Source organism: Lolium rigidum, chromosome 7, assembly GCF_022539505.1.
Source record: "Lolium rigidum isolate FL_2022 chromosome 7, APGP_CSIRO_Lrig_0.1, whole genome shotgun sequence".
NCBI classification, from domain to species: Eukaryota; Viridiplantae; Streptophyta; class Magnoliopsida; order Poales; family Poaceae; genus Lolium; species Lolium rigidum.
Window position 1 is genome coordinate 200460483 of NC_061514.1, and position 9968 is coordinate 200470450.

Below are 9968 nucleotides of genomic sequence, written 5' to 3' on the forward strand. Positions count from 1 at the left end.
AGAGCATGGCGTAAGTCTTCTCTCGTCCGAAGTGACCCATGAGACCACCTCCATGCGATTCTTGTAAGAGCAAAAGGCGAAGCGAGGACATAGGGATACAAATTTTGTTCCCTTTGAACAAGAATCCTTGGTGCAAATAGAAATCATCGAGTCCTCGGTCAATGGAACACTTCTCAAAAATCGGTGCAAAGAAAGAATCGGAAGTATAGAGTTCTTTGATCTCTTCGAGTCCCAAAACGTGAAAATCCAAGCGAGTAAGCAAAAGGGTGTTTTTGCGGGAAAGAGCATCCGCCACTACATTGTCCTTGCCCTTCTTGTATTTGATTACATATGGGAAGGACTCAATGAACTCGACCCATTTTGCATGACGTTTGTTTAAATTGTGTTGGCTTTTCAAGTACTTCAAAGACTCATGGTCGGAATGAATGATAAACTCTTTTGGCCAAAGATAGTGTTGCCAAACTTCAAGAACACGAACCAAAGCGTAGAGCTCCTTGTCATATATAGGATAGTTGAGGCGTGCGCCATCTAACTTCTCACTATAGTATGCCACGGGTTTTCCATCTTGCATAAGAACGCCACCAATACCAAGTCCACTCGCATCACACTCAATCTCAAAAGTTTTTGCGAAGTTTGGAAGAACAAGAAGGGGAGCTTCGGTAAGGCGTTTCTTCAACTCATCAAAAGCATTTTGTTGGGCCTTGCCCCAAACAAACGGAACATTCTTCTTGGTAAGCTCATTCAAAGGACAAGCAATGGTGCTAAAGTCTTTCACAAAGCGGCGGTAAAACCCGGCAAGTCCATGAAAACTTCGGACTTGGCCAACATTTGTAGGAGTAGGCCAATTATGGATGGCCTCTACCTTGGAAGAATCAACTTCAATCCCATTAGCGGAAACCACAAAGCCAAGGAAAACCAATTTGTTTTGAGCAAATGTGCACTTGGGGAGGTTAGCATAAAGCTTTTCATGACGCAAGATGCACAAGACTTCTCTCACATGTTGCACATGGTCCTCGAGGTTTTTGCTATAAATGAGAATATCATCGAAATAGACAACCACACTCTTGCCAATGAGAGGACGCAAGATGTGATTCATGAGGCGCATGAAAGTTGATGGAGCATTGGATAGACCAAATGGCATAACAAGCCATTCATATAGACCAAGTTTGGTCTTGAATGCCGTTTTCCATTCATCACCAATTGCCATGCGGATTTGGTGGTAGCCACTACGCAAATCTATTTTAGAGAAAATCGTGGCACCACTAAGCTCATCAAGCATATCGTCTAAACGCGGAATGGGATGGCGGTAACGGACGGTAATGGCATTGATGGGGCGACAATCCATACACATCCGTTGCGTCTCATCCGGTTTAGGCACAAGAATCACGGGAACCGCACAAGGGCTAAGGCTTTCGCGAACGTACCCTTTAGCGAGGAGATCTTGTATTTGGCGTTGGATCTCCTTTGTGTCTTCGGGGTTGGTGCGGTAGGCGGCACGGTTTGGAAGCGGAGCGCCGGGTATGAGGTTGATGCGGTGCTCTATGCCCCGAAGCGGTGGAAGTCCATGAGGAAGCTCGTCGGGGAAGACATCTTGGAACTCCTTCAAGAGAGACAACAAAGACGAAGGAATTGTGGTTAAGTCGTTAGTCTCCGATGACGGTCCCTTGCAAATGAGGACGTGGTGCAATATGGTGGATGGGTTTGCTTGCACTTCTCTCCACTCGCTTTTGGTGGCTAGGAGGACGCTCTTTCGCTCACTCATGTATGGCTTGTGGCGCTCACTCTCCATTTGGTGGGTCGCTCCCTCACCTCTCAACTCACTATGGTGGGAGTGATGTTGTGCCCTCGCTAGAGCCTTCGCATTGTCGGCGATGATTTGGCTAGGAGTCATTGGGCGTAGCTCGAACTTCTTGTCGTTGACCTTGAAGGTGTATGTGTTGGAGAGTCCATCATGTATAGCCTTCTTGTCATATTGCCAAGGGCGGCCAAGCAACATGTGGCACACCGTCATGGGTACCACGTCACACTCAATAGTATCCTCATAAGGTCCAATCTTGAAAGTGACGGTGACGGTATATGTTCTATCTTGACGTTGCCCTTGTCACTCAACCATTGGATATGGTAAGGGTGAGGATGCTTGCGGAGAGTGAGGTTGAGCTTCTCACACAACTCGGTGCTTGCAAGGTTATGGCAACTTCCACCGTCTATGATGACCTTGATCGACTTGCCACCAATTCCGGCACGGGTTTGGAAGATGTTGCACCGTTGTTCTTCCCTAGCTTGAGGTTGAGTTGTTAGCACCCTTGTGACCACAAGTGAGGGACTTGGGTCATGCTCACATAAGAGAGGAGCTTCTCCACTTTCTTGCTCATAAGCTTCTTCACTTTCCACGGCGGCTTGCACAAGGGCTTCATATTCATCCTCATCAAGTGTCTCGATATCACCATTCTCCATAGTGATCATGACCTTGGTGTTCTTGCACTCAAACGACTTGTGACCTTGGGTGCCACACTTGAAGCAAGTGACACTAGAGGGTCCCGTGGATGCCTTAGAGGAGGCGGTGGAGGAGACCGTTTGCTTCATGCGACTTTGGATAGTCGGTTTCTTGAATGTTGTAGAGGACACGTCGGCCTTGGCACTTGTAGCATGAGGAGTTGATGTAGTAGAAGGAGTCGATGTAGCGAGCTTGGAGGAGAAATAGGTCTTGGCCTTGGAGTACTTGATGTCCTCAATCACTTGGCGCTCGGCCTTGGACGCTTGATGGACCAACTCAACCATGTTGGAGTATGGTTGGAACTCGACGATCGTCTTGATGGGGTAATTGAGGCCATTGAAGAAACGAGCAATGGTTTGGTCATCGGACTCTTGGATGTTGGCTCGCATCATAGTGAGCTCCATCTCCTTGTAGAACTCCTCGACGGTCTTGGTGCCTTGCTTCAACTTTTGGAGCTTGTTGAAGAGGTCGGTCATGTAGTGCGTGGGGACAAAGCGAGCATGCATCTCTTTCTTCATTTCTTCCCAAGTTGCAATTGGAGGTTCACCCTTCTCTTCTCGAAGAGTGAGTACTTGCTCCCACCAAGTGTTTGCGTAGTCCTCGAACTCAAGCGACGCCATAGCCACCTTCTTGGCACCGGAGTAGTTGTGGATGCGGAAAATCTTGTCAACCTTGAGTGCCCATGAGAGGTAGGCCTCGGCATCTTCTTCACCCTTGAACTTTGGCATAGTGAACTTGAGTCTTCCAAACATGTTCTCTTCATCCTCCAAGTTTCTTCGACGAGGAGGGGCACCTTCATCTCTTGCGGCTTGAGGAGGAATAGGAGGTCTTCTACGGCCAACCATAGCATTGGGTTGGCGTTGGAGGTGCACACTTGCTTCACTTGGTTCACGGTGAGGATGTGGTTGAAGATCTTGACGAGGAGGTTGACGACGCTCAAAGATGGCCCTCTCATCTTGCTCATGTGGTGGTTCTCCTCTTCCACGTTGGTCATGGCGAGGATGATTGCGAAGATCATGCCTCGGTTGGTCTTGAGCATCACCATGTGGCTCCATGTTGTGGAAGACGTTGTCATGTGGGTGGCCGTCACGCCCATGGTGGGCATGGCCATCCGGTTGAGGACGATCTTGTGGAGGACGTTCTTGAGGACGAGCATGGCGATGTATTTCTCCTCGCCTAGAGTTGGAGCGAGAGTCTTCATGACGAGCATGTGAGCGATGCGGTCGATGATGGTCTTCATGCCTTGAGGAGGAGCTTGAGGACGAACGGTGACCATGAGAGTAGTAATCTTGTGATGAACTTGACGATGATGAAGTAGAGCGGTGTCGGCGATGACGACCCAAGTTGGTGATGGCGCGCTCGAGGCTATCCATGCGCCGCTCCATGTTTGCATCATTGGCCGCCATTTGGCCATTCAAGTTGTCCGTAGCTTCGCGAAGGAGAGCCAAGTCTTGGTTCACAACGGAGAAGTTGTGTGCCACTTCATCGTATTGCTCATCGATGCGTGTCTCGAAGAGTGTGAGTTTCTCCTTGAACTCTTGGCGTTGCGTCCATAGGTTGTGTTGAGTAGCCAACCTCTCGGTGTTGCGGAGGACTTCTCCCTCCCTTGCATCATCTCCGCTCCTATCCATGATGCAAAGACAAGCACTAGGTTGTGTATGTTAGTGGAAGGAGACTACCTCGCACTCTTACCAAGGTAAGATAGTATTGAGGCAATCCACCAAGCCGAAAGCAAGATCAAGTGTATCGGGAACACATGCAAAACCACACGCAAAAGCTAGAAAATATGGTGTTAGGTGAGTGTTGTGGAAAGCCAAAAGACAAATCCAAGATCGAGTATGTTGTTAAGAGTGAGTAAGGTCCAAAAATTCAAGTGTCAATGCAAGATCACTATAAACGCGGAAAAAAGTTGTGGAACACACACACGAGATAAGCGGGGTTAGTGCAACCAAAAGTGAGCGGAAAATTGTATGTACGGATGCTCGGTGTCACACTAACACAAGGAGAGGCAAAGCTTTGGTTGCAAAAGGAGAGACAACTAGATTCACACGTGACCTCTCTTCTCTTCTCTCTCTTTGCTTAAAAGCTTTTTCTCTTTTGTATATGGTGGCACTTGCACTCGTTTGTATCTTTGGTGGCACTTGGACACTTTGTATGTATGGGCGTATGGATGTATGGATGTATGGTGCTACTCGCACTCTTTTTGTGTTTTTGGGGCTTTTTCACGCACTATGTTAGCGTTAGCCTCGCTTTTGCTATCTTGCCACACGAGTGTTTGCTTGGGTGCCTTACTCAACGCTACACACACACCTCACAATGCGGGGCCACGTGCAATGTCTCGCAACACTAGACAAGCAATGCTCGATGGGATAGATCGCAAAAGGAAGAGGGGTTACAACGGCATAGTTGCAAGTTATACCTGCGATGGTGGTGGTGGTGGTGGTGGTGGTGGAGATCGCCGGACGTCGAGGTCGAAGGAGGGCGCGAGGCTGCGCCCGGTCTGGGGCCCGGTTGGACCGGCTCCTGGACCGGCCTGGCCGGTTGCACGGCCGGTCGACCGGATTCTGGGCTGGCCCGGCCGGTCTGTAGCCCGGTTGACCGGCTGCTCAACCGGATTTCGCGGGCTGGAGCTTTCTCTCTCCTGTTCTTCCCCAAACCAAAACCAAATCAACTAAATCGAAGGGAAACGATGGAATTGGAGGCTCAAAGTTGGGGAAATAGTAGATCAAGCACAACAACACCAAATCCACGGACCAAAACCACTCAAAACGCAACCAAATCACAGATCGGCCAAGAGGCAATTTGGGGCTATTTTTGGGGATTTTTTGGAAAATTTTCTAGGGACGAAATCGGGTGGGTGGAGGGTCAAATCCGCGGAAACCAAAGGCTGCTGATACCATATGATGAGGTCTAAGCCCCCGTGTGTGGCCCGATCTTGCGGATTGACTTCGAAACCAAAGGGGAGATGGGAAAACGCGAGGAACACGAAGAACACGACGGGCACGAGGAACTCCGAGACTCACGCACACACACCAACCCGATACACCCGATGCTTACCTCCGTGGCTCGATGGACCACGCCAATAGAATCTCCGAGGAAGAGACACGCGGTAGAATTCCCGGAGAGAGATTGGGATTGGAGAGGAAGAGCTTGGGGAAGGAGAGAGAGTAACAAGTACTAGAATCTCCTTCAACAAGGTCTAAGTCAACAACCAAGGTGCCTTGATTACGAGAGGATGATACCCAAGGGAGACTAAGCTCAAAGGTAGGTTTGAGTTCAAAACAAGTCTAAAGAGGTCTAGGGGTGCCCTGGGGGCTTATATAGTCTTACAAGGCGTCATGGGCCGAAAAGGTACAAGTGAAACGGTTCGGGTCGAAAAAGGTGACTTAAGTCGTGCAGGCCGGTCAGGAGGCCGGTCAGACCGGGCTATGGACCGGGCAGGCCGGTCCGGACCGGGCTCGGGACCGGGCGGCAACCGGACGAGGCTCCAAGTTCCCTGGATGGTGCCCGGATGGCACGAGCGCAAATCCCGGTTTGGACCGGGCGGCCCGGTCGCGAGGCCGGTCGGAGCCGGGCTATGGACCGGGCGGCCCGGTCAGGAGGCCGGTCAGACCGGGTTCTGGACCGGCCGTCCATCTTCTCTTCCTTGCGCTCTTCGGGCGACTTCCGGTCCAGCTCCATGTCCATCTTCGCGTCCAGCTGCTCCTCTCCTTCCCTTGACCTTGGCTTGTCCTCCTCTCCGTGGTCTTGATGCTCCTTGTACCTAATGACACATAGCACGTCGGCATGAGGTAGCAATCCATCCAAAGGGGTACCAAGATCAAGGGTGGTGAGGAGCGAGTTCACCTCATTGTGTAGAGCCTTGACTCGGGCTCGTGTCATCGGTCCTCTTGGGGGACTTGTTGGACTTGGTGTGGAGGTGTCCGAAGGCCACCCCGCATCAGAATTTCTCCCTGCCGACAAATAATGAAGCAGAATACGAGGCACTGTTGCATGGAATGAAGATGGCAAAGGCATGTGGAGCAACTCGCCTGGAAATTTATGGAGACTCGAACCTGGTGGTACAGCAGTCGATGAATTTATGCGACGCGGTCAGTGACAACATGATTGCCTACCGACAGTTGTACCAAAACATGGAAGCCAAATTTGAAGGGTGCGAACTTCAGCATATCGGCAGAGCCAGCAACGAGGAAGCCGATACTCTGGCAAATATCGGATCCATGTGCTCCCCCATTCCAGACGGAGTGTTTTATGAAGTTATCACCCAACGATCGATAAAGGAGAAAGCATCGGCACCTCCGAAATTATCGGCTGACGAATCAAAAGCAAACCCGCAGCAGGCTGCCGAAGAATCTCCACCTCGATCTGCGGAACAGGTTCTCCTCCTCGAACCACCGTGGACCAAAACCATTCGTAGCATACCTGACGAAGCAGGAGTTACCAGAGGATCCGGTAGAAGCAAGAAGAATCATCAGACGGTCAAAAGCCTTTACTGTGGTAAACGGAGAACTCTACAAGCGCAACATCTCCGGTATCTTTCAAAGGTGTATTGCCATTGACGATGGAAATGTACTGCTGCGCGAGATACACGAGGGAACTTGCGGACACCACGCAGGCAGCAGGGCCCTTGTGGCAAAAGCCTTCAGGGCAGGATTTTACTGGCCAACGGCGGCATCGGATGCTCGAGATCTGGTTATGAAGTGCGACCCCTGCCAGTGTTTCTCACCAAAACCACATGCTCCCGCGACAGATCTGATGACAATACCTCTGGCATGGCCCTTCGCTCAATGGGGACTCGACCAAGTTGGACCACTGCCAAGAACTTCGCCGGGAGGACACACGTATCTATTGGTCGCAATCGACAAGTTCACCAAGTGGATCGAAGCAGTACCTGTTCGAAATCAGAAAACCGAAACCGCCGTTCAGTTCTTCAGGGGAATAACTTGTCGATTTGGTATGCCCCACAGCATCGTCACAGACAACGGAACTAACTTTGACTCCAAAAAGTTTCGCAAGTTTTGTGACAACAGCGGAATTAAGCTAAAATTTGCATCGGTGGCTGATACGTCTCAAACGTATCTATAATTTCTTATGTTCCATGCTACTTTTATGATGATACTCACATGTTTTATAGACACTTTATGTCATTATTATGCATTTTCCGGCACTAACCTATTGACGAGATGCCGAAGAGCCGATTCTTGTTTTCTGCTGTTTTTGGTTTCAGAAATCCTACAAAGGAAATATTCTTGGAATTGGACGAAATCAACGCCCAGGGTCTTATTTTTCCACGAAGATTCCAGAAGACCGAAAGGGAAACGAAGTGGGGCGACGGGGCACCGACACCACAGGGCCGCGCGGCCTGGGTGGGGCCCGCGCCGCCCTATGGTGTGGGGCCCCCATCAGCCCTCCGACTCCGCCCTTCCGCCTACTTAAAGCCTTCGTCGCAAAAACCCCAGTACCGAGAGCCACGATACGGAAAACCTTCCAGAGACGCCGCCGCCGCTAATCCCATCTCGGGGGATTCAGGAGATCGCCTCCGGCACCCTGCCGGAGAGGGGAATCATCTCCCGGAGGTCTCTTCATCACCATGATCGCCTCCGGATCGATGTGTGAGTAGTTCACCCCTGGACTATGGGTCCGTAGCAGTAGCTACATGGTTGTCTTCTCCTCATTGTGCTATCATGTTAGATCTTGTGAGCTGCCTATCATGATCAAGATCATCTATTTGTAATGCTACATGTTGTGTTTGTTGGGATCCGATGAATATGGAATACTATGTCAAGTTGATTATCAATCTATCATATATGTGTTGTTTATGTTCTTGCATGCTCTCCGTTGCTAGTAGAGGCTCTGGCCAAGTTGATACTTGTGACTCCAAGAGGGAGTATTTATGCTCGATAGTGGGTTCATGCCTCCATTGAATCTGGGATAGTGACAGAAAGTTCTAAAGTTGTGGATGTGCTGTTGCCACTAGGGATAAAACATCGATGCTTTGTCTAAGGATATTTGTGTTGATTACATTACGCACCATACTTAATGCAATTGTCTGTTGTTTGCAACTTAATACTGGAAGGGGTTCGGATGATAACCTGAAGGTGGACCTTTTAGGCATAGATGCATGCTGGATAGTGATACGTCGCAAACGTATCTATAATTTTTGATTGTTTCATGCTAATATTATGCCTTTGGCACTTGTTTTTATATTAACTTTATGATTTATTTGGACTAACCTATTAATAGTTGCAAAAGTGCACAATATTCTTGTTTTACACTTTGATGTGTAGGAATTATCAAGAATATAAGAGGAAACCTTGTTGGAGTCGAATTGGAACTTTGCTGAAATCTGTCCCAGAACTGTTTTCGGAGATTGTCTGTTTGACCCTCGAAGATGACCTCCAACGGAGTTGGGCCTGAATAGGAAGTTGTAGATAATTTTCTTTTGAACGTTCTAGAGTTAAAATTCGGCCCAATCGGAGTCCGTATGCGGCCTAGGGACCCGTTTTACTGAAGCCCTAGATGGGATGACGGAAATCCGAGAGTCTATATAAAGGAGGAAACCCTAACTCGTGGAGGACACCTCCACCCACGAATTTCCAGCCACCAAAGCCACGTTTTTGCCTCCCCCATGGATCCCATCTGCATGGGGGAGGGCTCCCAAGAAGCCATGAAGGAGGGAGGCTAAGGGGCGGCGCTCCCCAAGCTTGCCGGCGACGGGGAAAGGAGTTCCCCGCGCCGCCGGCGCCGCCGCCGCCCTGCGCCGCCGCGCTGCCCCTCTCCAACGTCTTCACCGCCATCTCCATCACCATCTCCTCCTTGTATTCAGTGGTTCATCCTCCCACAAACCTCTGTACCGTCCTATGTAACATGGTGTTTGATGCTATAATATTTATCCTATGATCTATGTCATATTTATGTAGTATATTTGTCTTTTGATTGCTTTGTTGAATGTCTATGGTTCATTAGAGTTGTATGTTGATATGGTACTGTCCTTTGGTGTCCATTATACTTGTGCGCGCATGGATCAACACCATAGGGTTAGTAGTATGTGCAAAGGAAGGGGTAGTCCTGCCGGAGTGACAGAAACCTGAGGGCTCAAACCGGTTAGTTGCATGTATGGGAGCAAGAGGACCATAAACTTAAGGCTATGGTTGGGGAAACCTTAATGCATTGTTAGTATTTACGGATGTTTGCTAACAATCCAATCATATAGTACTTGTAATCCCAAGTAGTGGAGCGCTTGTATATTTAGCCTCTCCCACATTGAAAACTACATCAAAGACAATGAACTAAATGTCTTCACTAATTGATCTTGGACAAAGCCACCACTATTACCACCGCCTTTCCACACTCATGGTACTGTTAGTTTAGTTTGTTTTATTGCTGCAGCACTAACATTTATTCCGTGTATTTTATTGTTCTGCAAAGTCACCTCTCATACCCGTTATCGCTCTAGTTTTATTTCCTAGATATT